Below are 24,154 nucleotides of genomic sequence, written 5' to 3' on the forward strand. Positions count from 1 at the left end.
CAGATGACATATGCAATCATTTAAACAGCATACCCCAAAATGACCTGAAGCAGCGTTAATTTTGGCCTGTCGTTTGGCCCAAAGTTTGGCCGTTCTGAACAGCTGCAAACTGGTGTACTATAAGAATTCAATGTTTTCGTTGCAGGTCAATGTTTGGCAGGTTTTTCGCGTACCTTTTGCCAAATATAAATAGACGTGCCATCTTAGGCTCTTGACCAGATGACTAGTTGCTGTCCACAGTTTTAAAATGTTTTTATTAAATGAATATTTTTATTAGTAAGTGCCAAAGAACCTTTTAAAGTGAGAGTCTTTAAAGATCTTGCTAGAATTCAATTCCCATTTTATCTATAATGCACAATTCCATTGTACAAAACAACCCCATCAAAGGCAGACAGTCGACAGGACATAAGCTGAACAGCGTTTTTGTCATGACTAATATATATTGGTCATTACTGTTTTGTCTATGAGACAAGTTGTAGCACACAATAGACAGGAATCTCGGCCTACAAATGTAAGCACAAGAAACCAGGGAGACGATAAAGAGTAATTGACTTAGTTACCCATTTCCAGACTTAATATGAGCCGGATTATCCTATTTACATACATACTATAAATAATAAGAATCTGTTTAAAGACAAGGTTAATATTTGGGGGCCTTAAATCTAACTGTAACCAAGAAGCCTTTTCGAGATAACTTCCAATTCCATATTGTGTTTCTTTAGGTCGCCAAAAATTTGACCCATTCATTCTTGATATAGCAAGGCATGCCATTTTCCACTGAATCCTTGGACGTATATATTTTTACAATTACACAGACGGCTGTGTACAGAATAACAGGAGAGGAACATTCAGAGCCCCACAGGACACTTGCAAGTGCCTTAAGTGCCAGTTTTTTTTGAAGAAAGAATTGCAAAAGGCTACTAGAATGAGAGAATGCCTGAGGCAGTCCATCAAAAAGATTCATTTTATATTGCATGCAGTTAGTTGAAACTGGGAAAGAGTGAGTTCCTTTTGTGGTGTCTAGGATTGGTGTACAACAGCCATAAGTACGCTCTCCGCTCTACGAGGGTTAGGAAGGGCCGTATTAGGGTTATGAAGGGTTTCTTACCTGTCCTGATGCCTTTCTCCCAGTACGCCGCAGAGCGCGGACTTTTTTTGTGTGCCCATCCACATGGGCAGACGCCATTTTTAACGGATTGACGCTGTGCGTCCAGACAGTGTCCGCGGCGGAAGTGACTTCGCGAGGCGCACCCTCCACCCCTGCGCGCTCCACTTCCTCGCTCCAAAAGGAGCGGCATTCGCCGCGCCTTTTTTGCTGCGCAAGGGAATCCCTACGCGGTCTGCAGCTGGGGCTTCCCTAAGCAGCGAATGGCGTGGCCAGTAAAACTTCCCCTTTAGTGCCATTTGTTAACCCGCCGTATGTGATTTTTTAAAATTTCACTAACATATTAAAGAAAGGTATCCAGTTGCCAAAGAATTTGTCCTGTGATGACTGCTGTGAAGGTCACTGTACGTTCCGTGTATCGTCACTTCCGCTAACCCTCTTTTACGCTCCCCCTTCACACCATGCCGGTTAGGTTTGCTATCATTGGGATGCTGGTCGGGTGGGTTTTATTTGGGAATTTTAAATGGAGTAATATAGGAAGGTGCTGGGCTTTATGAGGGGCAGAATTCAATACTCCAGAGCAGACTTAGCACCCCACTGATTTTAGAGCCACACCAACACCTTAAACACGAATTTAACATAATCATAATAGCTATAGCTGGCATAATTTACCGCTCTTATTTCAAATAAAAATAGCATCCAGCCATAAAGCCAGACAACCATAGGTGGGGTAACAGACTGCCCAAAGAGGGTGGTTCTGCCGGGGCCATTGTTTTGCCGCGCAAGAGCCCTAGCGGACAAACAGCACAGCTTCGTCGCACTGCAAAAGAACCTGCAAAAGCGGGTCTTTTTTGCAGTGCCCCTGTGATGCCACAATTGTGCCAATATGGGCACTCACGACATCACAGGGGGGCATGACGTGTGGATGCGAACATCCATCCGTCAAAATGAACCTTATAAACACTAAATGAATACCAGTCATAACAGTAGATAGGCTCAAATGGTTACCATTTTAAATCAGTGCCATAAGGTAACTAAACTCCCAAATCATCCACGTTTGCTTCCCATTTAGATAAAGAATCCCACCACTGAGGCTTCAACATGTATGCTCATCACCCTCCCACATTATGTCATGACCCTACATATTATTTAAATACACAATTTAAAGCAAGTGTATCACTCAAGTCCACTAGTGGTAACACCTTGTAGAGACAGAGACACCTCTGTAGCGCTCGCTTGGTAATACACGGTATGGGTGAACAGGGGGATTGCCTGATAGCAGTAAAGAAATGTTTTCCAGATTCCCCCAGTGATAGGAGCTCACCAAATATTTAATACCCACCAAGCGATATGCAAAATAGAACAAACTTCACTCAGTTTGTACTGTCCGGGAGTCACAAGGTATTTCCTGAACAAGGTACTTACAAAAATACAGACATGGTGGAACACTGGATGAAACAAGAAAATAAGTTATTAAAATCTAATGTATTGTGTGAGGAACGCATATATGCGTGCCATTTATTCTTACGTTGAAAATGGGATGGAACAAATTTAAGGGCATAAAAATAAGAAAAGAGAGGACTAAAATGGACAGATGCATCATCCATCCTTAAAATCAGTAGCCAGCATTGAATTAAGCGTATAAATGAAATAGTAATAAAATTTCCCTCATCCGTGTCTCAGTATATGAATAACCTTTTAGGATATCCCTTGCGTCCATGACAGTCTCTCCTCTGTTAAAAACAAGACTACAAACATAGGGGAGGTTTATGAGTCATTGGCTCTATAGTTTATACATAAACCCTGCAAAATTGCCTGTCGTTTTCTTTTGTGAAACATGTAAACACAAAAATGAACACAGAATGAATGCCTGATAAATGAAAAACATGCGAAGAATCCATCTAATGTTTCCTAATTCCTAAAAGTCCAGCAACTATCACACCTATTGTAGTTTGGTTGCACAGTTCAGACCATTTGTGCAAAACTTATCGCAAAGACAAGAATTCTATTTGCTAGTGGCAGAAAAATAGCTCCTGGGCGCACAGATCAAAAAAAAATGTTTCAATCATTCGCACACATGAGAAAAGAACAAAGAAAGGATTTATAACTCTTTTTTGGTGAAAGGTGACAAGAAACTATTTTTACTATTCTATTAGCATATTTCGAAATATAAGGATCAGTGCATATTTCCAAAGATTGCATGGCGTTCCAATGATAAAAAATTGTAATAAAAGAGGATCCTGTGGGTCACCCTGATTGAGAACCTTGACGTTTTCTTTTTTCCTTGAAGGTTGGCTGGTTGTATTATGTAACAGAGATTTGAGGAAGGAAATAAATTTTGGGCCTACCAAAGCCGCGGTTTGTGTGTTGGTTTCACGCCATCCTTCGCTTGCCATATCTAAAGCAAAGTTAGCAATTGCTAAAAACCTCCTTGCAATAAACAGAATATATAATGACTTCAATAGGGATAACATTTTAATCCACCTCATTTCAGTTCTTGTTTGTGGCCCACAGCATTCAGGAATTAGAGATCCCTCACCCGAAGATCAATGCTGAGTATCCCACTAGGACGTGATAGATTACTTCCTTCCAGAAGGTTACACATTCTAAGTGGGAATGCATGCTGTTATTTTACATCTGACAAACAATTTGCTTAGCATGGAAGAGGTGGCCTCCAGCTGAGTGTATTTCAAATCCCTCTCATGTGTCATACATCAGCCAAGCAGGTTGTCTCTAACCAGTTGGTAAACAAAACAATGGCAAAAACATTAGGTTACTTTTTTTTGTAGGGATAGAAGAAAAAACTCACCATGTTCACTTGGTGTTGAATTATCTTTCACCCCCTCACCCACTAGAACAAACCCTGGATACACCACTGTTTCCCCTCTACAACTTGTCTTTGTTTTGATTATCCCACAATCCTCTCCAAGACAAAAAATGGTTCAGTCCTACTAAATGAACCCATTGGTATCACCTGCTCCTAGGAAGTGCTGAAGTGGCAGTATGATGTATGAAGCATAGTTCCTGTTTTCACAAAGGAGAAAGGGTGTTTTGTGTCAAGTCTCTATTTCTATAGATTTCCTCTCCCGCTCTTGCTCTTGTATGGATGTTGATGAACTTTAGATGGAAGACACCGTCAAACATTTCATCAGAGGAAAAAGGGGGCAAGGGGAGCCAGGTCAGACATGATCAGATGTAAAAATTAATTGGTGAGAGGAAGGAATACACACAAGCTAGGAGAGCTTGCAAGTAGTTTGGCTTTGTTTTCCCGGGCCAACGTGAAAGGTAAGATTGCGATCATGTCTCATCTCTCTTCTCCCTTCCTATTGGAGTGATTCCAAGCACAAACTCATTTTGCAGGTGCAATTGTATTCAATTGTTTTGCACTAAGTCAATCAAACTGAAGAAAAGGAAGGATTATGAAGAAGAAAAGAGAAACTGGGACAGTTAAGAAGCAATTGGAACAATGGGACGGCAGAGGATTAATAAGTAGGTAAACAAAAAAATAGTGGCATGGGAACAATGGTCCCAAAACCTTTCCCCCCTTACATTCCTATCTACAGTGCAGCACGCCTCCCCAGCCCCCTTGGATCCAGAAAAATAGTGCAACATCCAGGTTCCAGAACTGTCTTCCTACTACTCCAACTTTTTGCCTTTATAGTTATTTCCAGTTATGAGTCTCCATTGGTTTTCAGTGGATGCCTCCAGGAAAAAAAAAGTGATTGTTCCAATTCTGGGCCTTCCTATGCGGTACCAGAGCCCACACACTCTGGTAGCAGATAAGGGGCTGCAAAGGGAAAGGTGAATCATAAAAGTCTCCCCTCAGGACCACAAAAAAAAACCCTTCTATCGAGCAGAAGATTTAAAGATAGTGGAGTTGAAATCGGTAACAAACTCTCCGATGTTTGCGGTCTGCAGGTTCTCGTAAGCCATAGCTAGTGATGAAAGACCCTGAGTTGGAGAAGAATGTTTTCCTCTTTGTTTTTTTTTTTAAAGGTCACGTTCGCAAAGCCCCTTTCCCCTGTAGGAAAAAATAATGGTGGAATATTTCCTTTTGGAATGATAAAAGAGTTTTAGGCAATGTTTTGTCCATATATTTTACTTCCCATTGCAAATATTTCTAAAAAATCTTGTAGCAGGGGCCGATCGAGTCAGTTTGAATCACATGAATTGCGTCTGAGTCTGTATCCCTTGGCCATGACTCCACACACCCACAACCACTATCTTGATAAACATTCCTTGAGCTCCAGCCAACACTGCCACTGACAAGGAGTCTGGGAATTATAGTAAAAAAAGTACTGTTCCAACCTCTGCCCATGCCACTGCTGAGGACCCCCACAGGTGCAATACCGAAAAGCAGCAAGAGGTTTTTGTTATACAGTCTGGAAAGGAAGGACGATGCTAGACTTCAAAACTATTAAGTTGGAGTATGACTGCTATCCTGCAATAACAAACTGTCATAACACTGGGATTTAAAGGCACTTGAACTGTCTTACTTCAGCTTACGTGGCCGCCGTGAAGAAATCTTTGCCACATTTCCAAAACTCTTCTACTTGTCAGGTGACTATGGCGGATACAACTGCGCTTGTGGCGGTGCTGCCGCGCCGCCGGTTATCCGCGGGGAGCCGGAGCCGCCACACGGCGCCGCTCCTGTGCAGAACCGAAAAAGAAGCTCCAAAATGGAGCTTGCTTTTAATAAGTTTGCGTTTTTGCAACGTACGAGGCGCCAGGCGCACTCGCTACGGTCACAAAGGAAGTGACAACGTACGGGACGCTCAGGCGTCCGGTATGCAAGATGGTGTCCATCCATGTAGAGGGCCAAAGCGCCATCATTGTACGGATGGAGTCGTATGAGGCCCAGGGGCGTCTAGAAGAGACACCCCGTTTTTAAAAGGGGACGTACTCTGACGTCCCAAATGCCGTTTGTAACCGGCCTATATTTGAAAGTAGACCGGATTTAAAATGGAAAATCAAACAATTCGAATGAATCCAACATGGCCAACTAGAATAAAAGAAAACTGATTTCCCAGGTATATAAGAGAAGTTCAGCCTCAATCAATCATTTATCCACAGTTTAGTCCAGGACTTCAGTAAAAAAACAACACACACACACACACACAACACACAAATTTGTTAGTTGATTATAAACGGAATAGCATTTACATAAATAAAAAAGAGTAGCTCTGGTGAAACATGTCCTTTCTTAGGTTGCGTTTAGATGAAGTCATGTGTTTGATAGCAACAAGAGAGTATTTTGTAAAGGGCCTTCGTGTCCCCTGTGCATAGAGGACAGGGTAAGACTACAGGAATAAGCTTACCAGTCTCAATATAAGTCAAAGTTTAAATATAGGGTGCGGTTGTGTATCTATAAGCTCACTGATCCAGATTAAACCCTTAATAGGTGTTCTTAATTGAAAAATTGAACATATTAAAAGAGTACCTATTGTAGCCCTACAACAGATTCTTAAATCTGTAAGATGCAGGTGTCAAATGAAGCGAAAAGCTAGACATGGTGAGGAAGGAACTATTTTCCCTGGTACCTGGGGTCATCTAACACAAATTAATTGGTGATTGCTTTTAAACAGAATGTCAGTCATGGCCACTTGGATGTAGATTCGCACATTTTTGTAATGGAGGGTTTTAAAATCTCATTCCCATTGAAACGGTCAGCAGAAGAATTGAAGTGAAGCCGCCGTGAGGGGAAAAAATAAACAAACAGATTATCTATTAAAAAAAAAATTGTCCCAGACTCCCTTGAAATTAACAAGAAGAATATACTAATGGCAGATAGTATAATATCACGTTCTGGCTTCTATGGGGCCAACTATAATGTAAAATGGTAAAGCACAATGGCAAACTTAAGCAAAAATCCAAAGAGGTTCAAGTCCCATTAACTCATGACAAAGTAAAAAAATGTGTGTCCCTTATATTAAAATTGGCAAAATCAAGGGCCTGTTTTCGAACTGGTCCAAAATAAAGGCTGCTTCGGGTCTCTTTGAGGATAATGCTGTTTTAAATATCATGCACCCTGATAATCCAGAAGCTGGCACCAAGCTGCACTCCAGTCTTAGGACTGGAGTGTGGGCTTGGCGCGACCTCCAGCACGCTTAGACCCAGCATCATTTAAAATAGCATACCTCCAAAGAGACCCGAAGCACTTTATTTTGGCAGTCTGTAACTGGGCAAGGCTTGCTTTTTGGATTACATATGGGTAAAAATATTTTCAAGCCATGAGTACGTAAATCTATGGAAAAATCAGGATTGGAGGGGGCTGAGTGCATGGTCAAGACGAAACAACCAGAGTTCATTTTGGAATCCCATTGGTGCCAGGCCTCTTTCCTGACACTTTGGCAGTTTGGGAAATTAATGATTTCGGGAACAGTTGTCAGATCATATCCCAGTTTTTTTTATGCACAATCACTTGCTGAAAGAGTAGGGGTAAAGTTTACATGATAATGCCATCACTGCTACAAAAATCACAGTTGAAAAATCTCCAACTGAGCACAGGAAGGGAGAGAGAGGGCATCACAAATAAGCAAACACAGGCTTGCTAAAAGTGCAGCTTGGTGTCATATGCCCCCCTCAACCATATTTGACAGCTAGCTCAGACGAGAATAAATTAAAGAGGTTTTTTATTAATTTATTCAGAGCAACAAGGAAAAACAACCAGCAGCCCTGTTGTTCTGTATTCAGGAGCTCAATTTCCTAAATCACCAAAGGCCAGTGGAAACAAGATATATGCGTAGATTACCAATATTCTTCGGCCAATATGTTTTGTCGTAGGTAGAGCTCTCTTGGCCTTTCTTTAGACACCAGTCATTTACCCTAATATCTCCTGAATATTGGGTCTTACACAAAAGAAATCTCACCTTGCCTTCTGCAGGAATTGTAGGCCAAGGGAGTGAATCATGTCACAATTACAGATGGAAGCTTTTGGCTTTGTGGATAAAATGAGTTTTGTAATGTTTCCTGAAAGCCCGTTCCCTATGTATATTGCAGTTGTTTTTTTAAGAAAGAATCTCTTCACATATTTGTAATGTAATATATACTCATTTTTAGCAAAATACTCCCTAATACAAAATTCTATTTACTTTTTATGTTGTAAGCAACCTATCCGAATAAATGATGGAAAATAATGACCTTCCATATGTTCCCATTGTCCCATTGTCTTCTCATTAATGGCTGCTCTGCATAACGTGGGAGTTTTTTGTGGTCAGCATCTGTAAAACCACATGTTCCTGCACCTAAACCATATATATCTGTTTTGTGCACAACTTTCTTTTGTGATACATTTCTACACACCCATCTTATCTCAGTTTGTGTTTGTGTGTGCATGTGTGCACAGTGTGCTTGTACAGACATACATATATTTTGATTTAATGTGAATTTGAAGGCTTTCCTGCTGGTATCCTGAGTTTTTTGGGTTTTTAGAGCTATGTGGTACATGTTCTAAAGAGTGTATTACTTGACGTTTCACCGCATCCGTAGTTGGCATCTTCAGAGAAGGCTGACCTGGAGAGAGTAGGGGGTGGTTTGTATGTTTTTCTCTTCTCCTCTCCGCTACGTCATCTCTCTCAGCTCTCTCCACACACACACACACAACACACACACTATATAGATATAATCTAGATCTATATATATATATATATATATAGATATATGGTCCACTGTTTGACTTTTAAAATTTCATGCATGGTTTTCTGTGGATCTTACTCGACCCCCCCCCCCCCAAATATACTTCAAGAGCCTCACAAAATGCAGGCAGATTTCTCAACAAGGGACACTTTGCTCACAATGAGTCCCGGCAAAGCACAGCATAGAATGGAATAATTTGACAAACCTGTTCATTCAACTAAACAAACGGCTTCGCCACCCTGGGTTGTGCCTGGGATTGTGACACCGCTTTTCAAGAAGTAACAGCTTTAAGCGTTGGATCTGTCCTCCACAAGTTTACATTGTTCCAGCAAGAAGTCCTGATTGTTGAGAGCATTTATATTTCCCCTCTTACATGGACCGGGCTGCTATGTTTAATAAGAGGACACAAAAGCAATTATTGCATTTAGATACGGGCCAAAGCCATTTCTAACTTTGGTTGAGGTAACTATTTCTAAGTGTACCCCTGAGTAGACAAGTCTGAAAGATTGATAGTAATCACTTGTTTGACTCCACTCCACACTACACAGTTTTTAGAGCTTACGACTCCCTGCTGATGCAGCCCGGTAGTCCCACCATGGAATGCTTGTGTGGAATTCTTGTGTCTGCAATGAAATCCTCCCTCACTTAGGATTCCATAGATGGTTGTCATGCAAATTAGAGTGGAGTACATAGCACTCTAACTGTGTTATGTAAAATAATGGCCCCAATTTCCCACATCAATATCCCACCGGGACACAACAGATTATCTAAATCAGTAGGGCTACCATAAAGAACCAGCCTGCCTGCTTCTCCTTAGCTGAGCTCCACCGCGAAGCTTAGTTTCACCATTTTTGCATTCCGTTCGAGGCATGCTGCCTCTGCTCACAACTAACCAGCAACTGGAAATGCCACAGAAAAAGAAATGACCGTAAAGTGCCTTGGAGTGATCACCACATTATATAGATTGTTATGGCACAAGGGAATTATGAACAAGAAAAATGCCTGCATCATCACACCCAGCACATGCCATCACAGTATACGGAGCTATTTCAGGACATTAGAAGCACAGAGATCAACAGCTGTGTCATATTTGAATAACCAACAATGGCAGAGTTTCACATTCTCTTCCAAGGTCCACTGTGATTGGATTTACGAGAGATGAGTAATATTCACCGTTCCTTATACCTGCTTTGGATTCACACCTGTCAATACATTCTGCGCGCTGGCTTTCTTTTAATTGGAGGGATGTCTAAAATTAATTTCTGAATTGGACATTTGCAGCTTAAGGCAGTTAACAAGTCCCCACCCAATACAGTTCCTGGTTCACAGCATGCAGACTATCAACTAATTATAGAACAGCCACACAGAGAGGATGAATCTCAATGCTAGCCCCATCTATCAGATCATAACAGTGGTGCCAATCCTCGGTTAAAAAAATTAATTCGTAAACAGCGGCCGCGTTCGTAACCCAAAAGCCTTCGTAAGCCGAAGTCCCATAGGCGCATGGGAAAGACCGCGATTCGTGCGAAAGCGAAAAAAGCACCATAATCTCCCGATGGATTTGGTTTCGTATCCCGAAAATTTCGTAACTGGTAGTTCCGTATCCCCAGGACCACTGTAGTCCTTTCTTTCTTGATCTAGTTCAATGGTCTGTATGTGATGGGGGCCTCAGTAAACTTATAAGAAAAAAATCAAAGATGTGCACTGAAATAGCACACTCGTTTGTTGTTTTTAATAAATCTTTTTAAAAAAATGCGTCACTCAAAAACGCATATTGGCATTCTAAATAAAATGCACAAATCAAAAAGGTAACGAATAATCAACCACGGATATAACTCTGAGGTTCTGAAATAACAGTAGAGCTCTGAAATTTCCAGAAATGAAGCTTGATAGAAAACCCACTGATCTAATGCATTTTATATATGATGGTATGTACTGTAATTGTATGGTATTGTATTGTATCTACATTTTACATAATTTTTCTACATCTAAGATGCAAATCTTACTTATTTATTTCACACGTAATAACAAGAAGTTGTTGAATGTGTTTTCCTTGCTAGAGAGGGATTTATGAGAGTTTGGGGTTTTTTTTTCTGAGTTTTTTCTTGTTATAAAAAAACACCCAAGACACCTTGTTTTTTTTGGGGGGGGGTGGGGTGGGGGGTGAAATTATTTTTCACAAAAAAATGGTGTTTTGCACAGAAAATTGTACCTGTTTGTGCAACGGACACTGTAGTTGCCTATTCCAAACAATTGCTTTTAGCATATAAACATGTTTAATTGTGCAGAACAGAAGGGTTTGGCACAAAAAAACATTTTTTTTGTTCAAACTTTTTTGGGTGGAGGGAATGATTCCCCAAAGTGAAAAATCCTATTGGGGCTAGGAGGTTCTTGGTATGGGGGTCTGGTCAGTTGTCTCAAGACAGACTTTTCTTAAAATCAAGGATAAGAAAATTAGAGAACTCATTACAGCTCTATTTAATAACATAAGACATAACTCTTTTGTTTATACAGACCACCAGAAAATTTTCACGTTATTGTACAGCACATACACAATGTGTGTGCATGTGTCATTTAAGCTAGACTACTGACAGCAGAAACAGTTTTTGCAGAGAGAAAGAATACAACCCAGCAGATGACATACTAGTTTTAAGTCGTAATGGCGAAGTCTGCAACTGGATCTGCGGGGCCAAATGTACCCTACTAGGGCTCATGCTTCCTTCGAATCTGTCAAAAGCAGATTAGCTGAAGTGTACAATACAAATGGGTGGGTGATAAAGAAGTTGTGGTTGGCATTCAAGCAGCCCTTTAAAAAAGGGTTCCCCCCATTTAATGTTTATAGGTTTATTTTCTTTGCCATGTGTAGAGCCAATACTTTCCTCAGCATGCCAGGCAGGTGTAGATGGCTTGTTCTCCCCACTACAAGCCTACAACAGAACACCTCTATGATGTAGGTCAAGCAACTGAAAGTAAGTTAGTTTTCTACCAAGTTATAAAATGCGAGTGTTTTCACTAGCTTAGGTTAAGGTGACCTGTTAGGTGGATTTGGAAATTGGTTGACTGGCCAACCCAAAGGGTGCCTCACAATGGCTCTTTATCCTGTAGAGAATGACCAGTGGGTGCCAAAGGAGTCTGCCCTGGCTATAACGACATCTTGAATCAATGGCTGTAAGGAACAGAGGGCATACTAGCGAAATGTGCAGATGACAATCCAAATTAGGAGGGTAGCTAAGACCCTAGAAGACAGGACAAATTCAAAATGACCTGAACTAAAAGCTGAGTCCCAACATAACAAATGAAGTTCAACATGGAAAAAAATGTAAGGTACTTGCACTGCAGGCAAAATTAATCATAATAATAAAGATGCAGATAAGGTGGAGGAACACCTGTCTTAACAGCGGTACATGTAAAATGGATCTAGGAGTTTCTAAGTAGACCACAAATTGAACATGAGTCAACAGTGTGATGTGGGGCAGGCGAAAAGGCCAATATGATTTCTAGCTGTATGCAACAAAATATAAGTGTAAAATCAAAGGAAGTAATAGAGCCACTCGCTTCTGCTTTGGTGAGCCCTCCTCGCTCCCCCTGGATACTGTTTCCATTCTGGGCAGCACACAATTCAGAAAGGATGTTGAGAGCTGGAGCATGTCAAAGGAAGCACCAAAATGATGAAGGGTCTGGAAAACCATGCCTTATGAGGAAAGAACCTTAGAGGAATCGGGTATGTTTAGTCTGCGAAGAGACAATTAAGAAAAATTTATGATAGCGCGATTAAATATTTAAGGGGTGTCATAGTGAGATCAGCGCAAAGAACAGGGTTCAAGGACTAATGGGTTGCAAACAGGAAAAGACATTCCAACTCAACATTAAGAGGAACTGCCTGAAAGTAAAAGCGGTTCAACATGGAACACACGCCCTTGAAGAGTGATGAGTCCTCCTTCGTTGAGGTCCTTTAAATAAGGCTGAGGCCATCTGTCAGGGGAGCTTTGGAGTGGAGTTTCTTGTGGGCAGAGGGTTGAACTGGTGGCCATTTAATCTCTCTCCAACCTATGATTCTAGGATTCTAGAAAAAAAAAAAAAAATGGGTTTCCAAGTGGCCCACACTGTTATGGCTGCCAGAATCTCAGAGCCGGGGCCTAGCTCCAGTTTTTGTGGTCACTTCCACAGGAGAGGCAAGAGTGGCAAATTCTCCAGTTTATGTTGGGCCTCCATCTCAGGCAGTGCAAATCTCTAGCTTAGCTAATACAGGCAGCAGTGGTGCTACAATTCCCAGGCTTAATCAGGTTGTCATTGCAACTTGGAAAACTCTCATGGGAAAGGTCTATATATTTACGTCTTCAGTCCATCCAAAATTGGTGCCAGGGTTCAGTCACCAACCCAGGCTTGCACTCTATGCAGCTCGCCTTCTGCCTAGAAGCAAGTAGGCTAAATTAAATGTTCCTATCCCATCTCTCTAGTTTCCCTAATAACCCCTCATGTGATGTTTTCTGTGAAAAGCCCATTATACTAGAGGGACTCTGTCGTATTTTCTAAAGAGAGAAACACTCTCTGCTCTCTTGCGTTGCATGTCTGAAATGAAATGTGTGGGAGCAAGTGTCTTGGTACTTAATGCACAAGGCTTAATGATATCCCTAGTGGCGGTTCCGAGGTTTTCGTCAGAAAGCTCAAGGTCTGGGATGTCCTGAGTAGTTACCCGGACACTTGGGTCTCCATAAATTTGATTGTTAATACTGGACAAAATTAAAATGGACCTTGCCAGGTTCCAGCAGCAAGTAAAAGCTGCAACTTCTCTCTCCTCTCAGCGGCTTTCCCTTAGCTCTCATCTCTGTTGAAATAGCCAGTTAAACACAGTATTCTTTCAGGGCTAAAATTGTGCCCTTTACAATTTCACCAGAGGGCAGAATTTTAAGGATGGAGCCACATAGATAATTTAAAATGCGATGTACAGGAAAAGCATAAAATCTCTGATTTTTTTGTTTGTTTTTGTTTTAAAAAAAAAAACCCCCTGGATGTAGCCAAAGTGTATCCTTAAATTACAAAGGAATTTTTGGAAAATATAATATGGAATCCATAGCTCCTCCTCCTTGATGATCCCATCTGAGAAAGACTTGCACAGTGGCTAATAATTAAACTGAATGCCTTATTTCAAGTTTGAAAATTCACCCAACGATTAGGAAATACATTTAAAGAATGAGCAGGCCACCGCAACCCTAAAAATGCCCTCTGAGACCATTGCAATCTGTCTGCGCTCAAAAACATTCATATTTCTAGCATTCGCTATTTATTTGCTAACAAATGCATGTACCCCGCCAGAAGCAACCAAACACCAAGGTCAACAGCATCCTTGTGAGATTATACTAAATTTCCCCACCACCCCCCCCCTCCAATTCTGCATGGGGAAATTTCAGGGAAGCTGACAATATGTCTTTTGCTTTTTGACAACAGGAGACTGGCATTTTCTTGGCGGCTAGTGAGCAACAGAAAAGAAGTGCAGTGGTGGGGAGGGCTGGATGGGGCTAAACGTTGCACAGATGACATGTTTGGTAGAAAAGGCGGGGTCAGTCTACATTAAGGCGGCCACAATGGACATTTTAAGGCTGTCCGGATTTTGTGGTGGTGTTGTTGCATGAGACAGAACGCAAACAGTGCTCCTGCATAATCCGATCCCATGTTCAAGGTGCATCATAGAGACTCCAATGAGTAATCCAAATGGTGGACATTTCCATAAGTACCTTTCCTTATTCTTTATCTCTAGTAGTAAAACGGGGGTAGAGCTATTTGTATAGTAGAAAATGTAGTGCATTTCATCGGCTTTTCATTGCTGTACATATGTCTGAAAGAAATGTTTTAATTTGAAGTATTTTAATAATGCTTTTTTAATATCATTTGATACATTTGTTGTTAACTATATGCTGCTGAATCTCATTTTGGGAGAGAAAGCATGATAACAAACCAAAATATAATATAAATTTTTTTTTTAGAAAACAAGAGAAATAATGAGCATTTGTTGGCCTGCGTGGCCATTCAAAATATAGAGCCCCTCTCCCCCCTAATTGTAGTGCTGGAATCTGGGACACAGTGGGAAATTCTCTCTGTTTAAACTGTTTGTTTTCACACATGATGAAACAAATCTGGATGCACAAGCTTTCCATGAAATTTCCACCACAGTGGCTCCTTCTCCTCCAGTTATATTGTCTCCTATCTTGGTGCCCATGATAATATGGGACGAATGGTGAATTGCCATTTAATGTGACTGCAATCCCCATGTAACCAATTAAACACAAAACGAGGTACTAACACTAACAGCCATGATGGAGAGACGATTGTAGGAGATCTCATGTGTCAAACAGTGCGTAAAAGAGCTTATGAAAGCATGTACACCCCCAAGAGAGACTAAAGCAGGGACCCTAGTAGGAACTTGGATGGGATACTGCCACAAGTTACCATTTGCTGACCATGTGCTTCGGTAATTTTCAGAGGAAGGAGTGGCAAAAAACCGCTGATGTTTTCCCTTGCCTAAGAAAACCCTATGAAATTCATCGGTCACCTTAGTCAACATGCTACTTGAAAGCACTCCCCATATGGTCCACTCGTTGGGACCACAACTTCAAATGGATTCAGATGTTCAGAATATGTATGATGTCTACAGATCTAACATAATTTGAAGTGAGGGAAAACAGACTCAGCTCAAAATAGTTTATTGGAGCAGAGAAAAATAAGTAAAACGGTAAATAGGGATTGTCATTTTCACCAGAAAGTAGCTCTCCAAGAATCTTTCAGACTCTTTAAATTTGGCCACTGCTGTAAAAAATAATAACCCCACTCAAAAAGCAAAGAAGAACCAAGATGTTTATCACACGATGCTCTTAAAGAGGTACTAATTCCAGTTGGACTCCTCTAGCAGCCTCCTGTTGCTGCCGGGGAGATTGCGTTTTAAGGAGCTGAAACTTTCTCTGGCCTGAGAATTCTAAATACCTCCTCCGTAAAACTGCCATCCCAGCATGCAACAGGACAGGAGGCAGCCTAGAGGATCACACGGGAATATACCTCTTTAAGAGCTCGTCTATAAACAACCCATGTTACAATTAGTTGACATGTTCTGTCTGAAACACACCCTGCGAATATAACCCAGTTTGGAATGGATTTAACCACCCTGGCTCAGTGGCAGGGAATTCTGGAACTGTATTTATAAGATGTTTAGGCTTCTATGTCAGAAAGAGCTTTGGTAAAGCACAATAAATTAAATTCACAGGGTCCTAGCCAGGGCGTTAAGTTGGCCTCAAATGTATGATCCCTGACAGTGTGTTTTGGAACATGGACAATGTTCATCTGCTTTAAACTAACTGATTGTTAAAAGGTGATATAAAGGGAAAGGATCTCTCACCTTTCGAGTTAAAAAAAAAAAATAAAGTTATTCAGTTTGGATAATTCATTCTAATTCTGAGAAATGGAGCCACTTACTAGCTGCCTTCAATGTTGTTAATGTGCACATTACACTACGTCGAAATAGTCTGGTTTTAGAAATAGACTGTGAAGTAGACTGTAAACGATATGGTCTTCTAGACGTCGAGGACGAAAAGTACAATAAGGATCGGACATTTCCCATACAGCGTGGGGTGGATGGGGTTTGGAGCCGGACATCTGAGGGTCACAACGTCCCCACTCTACTTTACAAGATAGACTATGCATGCAGGCTTAGGGGCAATTGACTGCTGCATATTTGGAAATGCAAACGCGGAACCAAGTCCATTGTGTTCCATAGGAACAGGCAGATCAATTAGAATCTGAAAGATTTATGCTTCTCAAATGATTAAAACAACAAAGAAGTCTGAATGAAACAAAAATGGTTGAGAACCATTTGAAGGAAACGAAGGTTAGAAACAGCAATTGCAGTAAAATTAAATAACAAACATTGAACAGATTTTGTTTTTTTAAATGGCAGAGTTTAAAAGGAACAGGATGGACATAATAATAATAATAATAATAATAATAATATAATATAAAATTTGGGATACCGCCCTCTGGCAAACCATCCGGGCGGCAACAACAGTAACAATAATGAAACTATGCCACTTAAAAACACTTTTATCCCTCCCACTTAAACCTCAGAATGATACATAACTGGATAGGCCAGGAATTTCATATTTGCCCTTTCTCACTTTCGACTCCTTCTTCGACGTTATCGGTCAAAGTAGGAACATGAACTTCCCGTGCTGGCGTGTGTGAGGTTATGGTAAAAAGGAAGTACATGAAAATCAGTGAGCTAGCTTGGAAGAATGGATTCAAAGGGAGGAATCGTGATACAGCTGAATTGTTTCAAAAGTAATTAGAGGAGAGCCGTAAGTGACTCTCTTATGTAGTACCCATGCAAGGATTGCTTCCTCTTGTCGATCAAAAGGTGAAAGTCCTTAGAAAAGAAGCATACACTTTACTTTACTGTCGCACTTGTACTAGCACCAATTTTCGTCTGTGGTCAGACCCATGCCGTCCTGTTCATATAACATGCTTCAAATCATGTAGAACATGTTATTCCCAATTTTGCTCGCTCCAGACGGTTTGGGACGTCAGCGCCAGAAGGCCTGATTGTTGACCCAATGGCTGGGGCTTCTGGGAGCTGAAGGTCCAAAACACTGGAAGACCATAAGGTGGGAAGGACACAACTGATGTAGAAAGATAGAGAACCAGAAGCCTGAACTTTATGAGCAAAGGTGCTGTGATGTCCTCCCTCCCCATTAGCATGCTGCCTTGCTCACATTAAACTGTGCATCATCATAAGTGAATTTATTGTGGTATGAATCTCTTGTCGTTCAAGCTCAGCTTAGTCCCTTTGTTTACAAGTGAGCTATCTCTTTGATGTGATCTACAAAAAAGTATGATCTTGTGGCATTTTCACCGGCTGAAATCAATGGATGACCGGCTCAAGATCTAAACAAAAACAATCTGCGTAACAACTGGGGTTGCTTACATGGGCAAATCTGACATATGAATCCAAGTTCGAACGGGTGATGTCAGTTTTGCATAACTCCAACATAAATGTGTCATCTCTGGGAGTTGTATTGCACACTTCAAAGAAGCACTATTGATGCCTTTCACATGAGTGTTTAAAACAGATAGGAAGGTAACGTATATACTGCAGATATCTGTTATGAGTAGTTTATTGGGAACATGAATCAAGGGAAATAATGGCTCAGTGTGTCTCCCCTTCAACTTGTTTTATGAAACCTATTGCTTTTTAAGCATATCTTGCTTTGCTCCTCAACTGTTCTATTATTGGTACTCACTTCAGTGCTACCAATACATGGCCAATTAACAGAGCATAGCCAGGAGAAATTCACTTAAACGGAAAGTGTACATGGAAATGTGAACATCTGGTACAAGAATATTGGCCCGGCTTCAAAATTTTGCTATGCATGCACCCTGTTTTTCTACATCAATATTAAACAAAGATAGCGCTGATTCCAAGACACCAGTAACACGTATGTACAATTGTACTTTAAACAAAAACAACCTCTGGAACGCACAAAATACCCCATGTTTTGGAAAGAGGGCATTTATTGTAACATTGATGCTAGAGGTTTCTTGAAAATGTGGCAATAAAATCTATTTAACCATACCTCCTAAAAATATAATATCAACATTAGGGGTAACGCTGACTCATTTACGAAAAAAAATTAATCCACCAACAATTAGCCAAGTGCTTTTCCACCGTAATAACAGATGGACCAAACCTACACTAAAAGGCCCCAGCGTCAATTCGGAATAACACTTGATTAGGAATAGGGAAGCGTTAGCATAGTGGCATAGGAGCTGAACAACAAACTGGTATGACTGCTTCATTAACCAGAAAGTTACCAAACATGGTTTTTCTGGAGGCCTGATGTCTATGAGCCTGTGACGGTAGTGATTCTTCCACTTCACTACCACAGACTGGAGCACTGAGTTGACAAGAAAAACAATAAACAAATATGCAGTAAGCCCAAAAAAAATGATGCAGGTGAATTTGAAAACTCAGCCATGGTTTTAGCTTCTAAACTATGGTTAGCACAATCGAGTTAATAATTTTGTTTTGTTTTGTTTTGTTATGATTATGTTTGAAATTTTCCTGAAAGGGGATGCACCAGACACTTGTACTAGATACAGCAAATGGCAATCACTACCTTTATCCATTGGGGTTGCCATGATGTTGTGAAAGGATCCTGACAGGTAAAGTGGATGGTGCAGTCTCTTTTGCAACAAGAGCTTTACCCAAATTCACATATTTCTTTCATTCCAGATGAAAGGACTTAAAAACAAACTGGACATAGTAGAGAACAAAAACTGAACTTTCTTGTTCTAGCTCAGTCTTTTGAATCTGTATTTGAATGTTTTGAATTTGTAAATTCAACCAGGTAATACTCTTAGGGTTTTTCCCTTACTTTTTCTTAATATCCTAACGAACCTTTAATTTATTTTTAATGGCAAGGAGGTAACAAACACCAAGCCCTCGCCATTCTGGGAATAACGTATACTCACTTTTTGAATTTGCCAGGGGAAACAAGGGGACTAATTTTTATTTCAGACTTTACAAAAAAAATTACTATTACAAATTACAAAATGAAGATATCAGCTTTCTCGATAGTTGTGCATATGACTTTTCCTAGAATTTTTAAAAGTTAGAAACAAAGACAAAAACTCAAGAGTCATTGGTAACATATCGGGATCCCTTTTAACAGTGGGAGACTCTGGTCAGATAAGAGTTGGGCATAAGAACTGAGCCTGGTAGTACTTTAAATTCAAATGAAGTAAGAACACTAGCTTTTTTTTTAAATGTGGTAGATCGTGTGTACTAATGGAATTAAGAATGTGGCAACGGACGTCATAAACTGTAGTCATTCGAGAGGGCTTAATATGTGGAAACTGGTAAAGAAGGGTTAAAAATCATATTACAAATCCATGCATCACATGTGAAATTCATTCAGCCAAACACGTGGGAATTTTCCAGTTCTTCTTTCAGCATTTTCCTTGTTTGAGTCCACAAATCCGGTGTTTATCATAGAGGGAACGCCACTATATAGCAGGTCAAGCTGGTTCATCATAAGTCCTCTTTTATTATTTCGTTGACAATAAACGGGTCGCTCATCATGGCCCTCGTGCCAAGGAATAAAATTCCGTATTCCAGGATACAAAACTTTTCCTGTAGTCAGCATGTACTTTACACCCTTGGATTGCAAGTGTTAATTAAAATGTCAGGATGACATTTCGTTCTGCATAAGCTTATGGGTTATTGTTTTTCAAAGAAGTGAGCAAAGCAAGGTGGGAGTAACCAAAAGTGGTCTGTGGTAGATAGGAAGTAACAATTGATGTTGCACACGCTGTGTGAAAAAATTGTGTATTGCTGAACATACAACAGGCGTGTAATCAGCAGGGAGCACAGTGAAGCTTGGTCTGGCACTTCCTATTTGACTGGAAAGGCCCTGGCGTTTAAAATGAGCTTTTGAATGTTATTCGGTTAGAAGTGTTGATTGAGCACTGTTGTCCATAGGGATGGCACCAACTTTTCTAATGGACTTGGTAATACATACAAAAGACACTTCAGGGCACATACACACAGCCATTATTGTCTACCAAGCCTTCAAATATCACTTTTGATACACTTTTATAACCCTGCCCTTGGAAACAAACTCTTCCCATTTGCCTGCTGTGTATTCATTAGAATTATGTAGGCTCATCAAACGGGGCGAAAGATCAAATAAGCCTTTCAGGGTGCAGACAAAGCTTCTTGAGTTTAGGATTTAGGACCCCGCGCAAAGGGCGTTTGAAAGGCCCTGGTGGGAACAAAGGGGCAGGAAGGGAATGGAACGGGAAAGGGTATTTTCCCACATGCCAGAATGCTGATGATGGCACTGGGAAGTCCCCATTCCGTATCCCAATCCAATCAACACAGAGGGCAATTTTTCAGAACTGGTCAAACATTCCTGAAATTGCTTTCTATGGGACTTGGGGACAGAACAGGACTTCCCGCAGCATTGGCGGCTTTCCAGGATGTGGTAAAGATGCATCCTTTCCACATTCCATTCCCTTCCACCCCCTTTCTTTCACACGCATGGCCCATTTTAAAAGCCCGTGCAATGAGATCTCGGTTATAATGACAGGTTACTAAGACAAAATATAGTCATTGTAGGTGAGAGCAGGGCTTGTGGGCACATACTGCTTTTACTATAAAGAAATTAATACCATAGAACACGGACTAGAGTGAAGCGACCCAAGGGCCATCCAGTCCAACCCCCTGCCATGCAGGAACTCTCAATAAAGCATCCCTGACAGAGCCATCCAGCCGCTTTAAAGACTCTCAAGGAGAGACTCCACTACATACCGAGGGAGTTTGTTCCAACTGTCGAACAGCCACTGTCAGGAAGTTCCTCCTAATGTGTGAGGTGAATCTCTTTCCTAAGCTTGCATCCATTGCTCCGGGTCCTAGTCCTCTGGAGCAGCAAAAAAACAAGCTGGCTCCCTCCTCAATATGACATCCCTTCAAATATAAACAGGGCCATCATATCACTCCTTAACCTTCTCCCTCTCCAGGCTAAACATATCCAGCTCCCGAAGTACGTTCCACATGGGCAATGGTTTCCAGAACCTTCACCATTTTAGTCACCCTCCTTTGGACACGCTCCAGTTTCGTCAATGTCCTTGTTGAATTGTGGTGCCCAGAACTGACACTTCCATATGCACTTCCAACTTAAAAATGAAAGGGAGTGCTTTTAAAAAGGGCAAACTAATTTATGAAAGAGCATGCATTGCACGGGAGGAGTCATCAAGTCTGGGATTTGGGGTGAAATGATTGACAAAAATATGGAATTATGTGAGGCTCTATGAATACCGGGTGTTTCTGCCAAATTAATCAATTAACCAAAGGCTTATTTACTCTTAAAAATAGTTATATAACTTTATCATTCAGTACCACTTCAAGTCCTAATGAATGGCTTGCTTCACAGATAGGATTATTTTGTAACTCATAAAAGATAAATATGGTTCCTGCAATAAAAGCGTTGTTCTTAAGTGCCTAATGAACCCACATGTAAAACTAAACGTGCCATAAACTAGATAGTAAAGTAATGACTTACAAGAGGGGATGAAGAAACTCTTTCAGGTTTAAAACTAAACTTTTAAAATTGCATGCTTTTAAACATCTGTATGAGAGTTAGAAAGTCATCAGGGCATCTTTCCCTAACATACACAGCACACATATTCAGACATCAAGAAAAGTTGCCCCGGTGAGGGCTATTTGCAGGGCCCTTTAGCATTTGATACTTATTTCATTAATCTGACCACAGAGAGGAACTAGTTGAGTGATTTACATAGCTAAGTGGCGACTCTTAACTTTGGTCCTCCCCAAATATTTCATTCAGACTTCAACTTCCCTAAGTCCCTGACCGTGACCCGGGCTGCTTGGAAGTTTGGAAGACCAAAACATCGGGAGGAATTCAAAGCTTGAGAAACCCTAGTCTACTATTAAGAATGTCAGCAGCAAACAGGGGTCTGAAAGAACCAGCACAGCGAACTTAAAATAAACATCATTCACTAGCCAGAGCCAGTAAGATCCGTAGAAATAAAGATGAGATCTGGAAGACAACAAAATGGCATCGTCCTGGAATTCTAAAAAGTATGGGCTTTAAACCCCAATGCTATATCAATCTATTATCAATTTTAAAAGAATTCTGCATGGTGTTCAGACAGTTTAAAAATTCCTAAATGTAGGTGAGTAAGAACACAACAAAAACGCCTCTTAACTGAGTGAAAGCAGGGTCCATCTGGCTATACTCTAACTTATTCTGGGTGGTTATTTGGGATGGTCAGGGAGGAGACCTTTGCCATGCTACCTGTAGATCTCTCACTCTTGTACAAGTATGAAGCAAGTTCAGTCTTACTTAGCTTCTGAAATCACATGAATCTCATGTATCAGGCATGTATGGTGTGACAGAAGAAGAAGAGCAGGGTGAAACGTCTAATATGTTATTTTTCTGCTTCTTCCACATTTAACTGCAATTTTTTCAGAGTCACATAGCCCTTCCATTTTGTACTTCTCCTCTTCCTTCATGCACTTTAACTGGTTGTAGATCATTGAAAAGGCCTATTCTCCCTTCTTATTAATGTGTCCGCTGGCAAGCACAAATGGGCAAAAAGCACCACCTTTGCACTGATCCGGGGGACGGGGCATCACAGGATGCACACCCCCCAGTCGACCAGATGCTGTGGCTGAGGCTGGCGATTGGCCCAAAGCCAGCGCAAAAGGAGTGGAAGAAAACCGCACCTTGCTGTGTCCACTTCAGTCAGAACCACAAGCAGAAGCAGGCCTCGGCACGTGGCATCCAGTCGCGGCAGTCCTCGCCACTTAGAGCGTAAGTGGAGCTGAAGCGCCAGAGGCTGGTTGTTTTCCCCTTGGAAACTTTAAAGAGTCACAGATAAATGGAGATACACTATTCTTCTAGCAAAGTCCAGTATAAACAAAATGTACCTAGGAACAGATTTCATGTATAGATAATATAGTTGTTATAAGTGACACCCCACCCAAAGTTATCAATTATTCCATCTTACCTACAAATCTAATCTGTTTGTAATTAAGTTTATATGTATAATGAGCCCTGATGAGGCTCTGGTCCTACTGAAACGGTATGTGTTTCCAATTAATCAGATATCTTGTTATGAGGCAGGTGAAGCGGGCGTCCCGTGCCGGGGCCGGGGGGAGCGAGGCGGGCAGGACAAGCGCAGACGCCACGAGCCGGGGGACATGCGCAAATGGGGCGCAGGGCAACGCGGGAAGGGGCAAGAAAGGGAAAAGGGCCAGGGGGAGCAGAGAGCAGAAGAATGAGGGCACTTAAATCGGTTGGCAAAGAGGGAATCACTGTGAAAGTGTGGGATCCAAAGCCAAAGAACACCACACTCTTAAGGGGAAGCAGACAAGGTTACTGTGTACGTGCTCCGCCACTCACAAGGCGGGGTACAGACCGCCGCTTTGGCAGCGGTCTGGCGCCCCGCCAGAAGGTCCGCGGGGGAGCCGGACCTTCAGAGACGGCCGACTCCCGCGCGGACCGAAAAAGAAGCGCCAAAAGGGAGCTTCTTTTTGCGTCGCGTTTCGACGTAACGAGGAGCCAGGGGCGCGCTCGCTACGTCAGCAGCGGCGCGACGCTCTGGACGCTGGGGCGTCCGAGACGTAAAGATGGCGCGCCCATGTAGAAAGCGCCGCCATCCGTTGTACGTATTGACTACTATGGGTGCCGCCATCTTGTACGTATAGGATACGTACTAGGGTTAGGGGGGTGCGGAAGCACTGCCCCTTCCTAACCCTAGTACGTATCCTATACGTACTATATGGCGGTTTGTATCCCGCCATTGTTGTAGCATACACTTTCACAGACGTGGTCTGCTTCTTCAGAT

At 41.5% G+C, this 24,154-nt stretch overlaps 1 protein-coding gene across 1 annotated transcript in view; it reads right to left on the reverse strand.

Annotated features, from left to right (window-relative positions):
* Positions 1-24,154, reverse strand: part of ERBB4 (erb-b2 receptor tyrosine kinase 4) — a 608,869-nt gene that overhangs the window by 408,402 nt on the left and 176,313 nt on the right. The window lies entirely within an intron of this gene.

This window comes from Sceloporus undulatus, chromosome 1 (assembly GCF_019175285.1).
Source record: "Sceloporus undulatus isolate JIND9_A2432 ecotype Alabama chromosome 1, SceUnd_v1.1, whole genome shotgun sequence".
Taxonomy (NCBI): Eukaryota; Metazoa; Chordata; class Lepidosauria; order Squamata; family Phrynosomatidae; genus Sceloporus; species Sceloporus undulatus.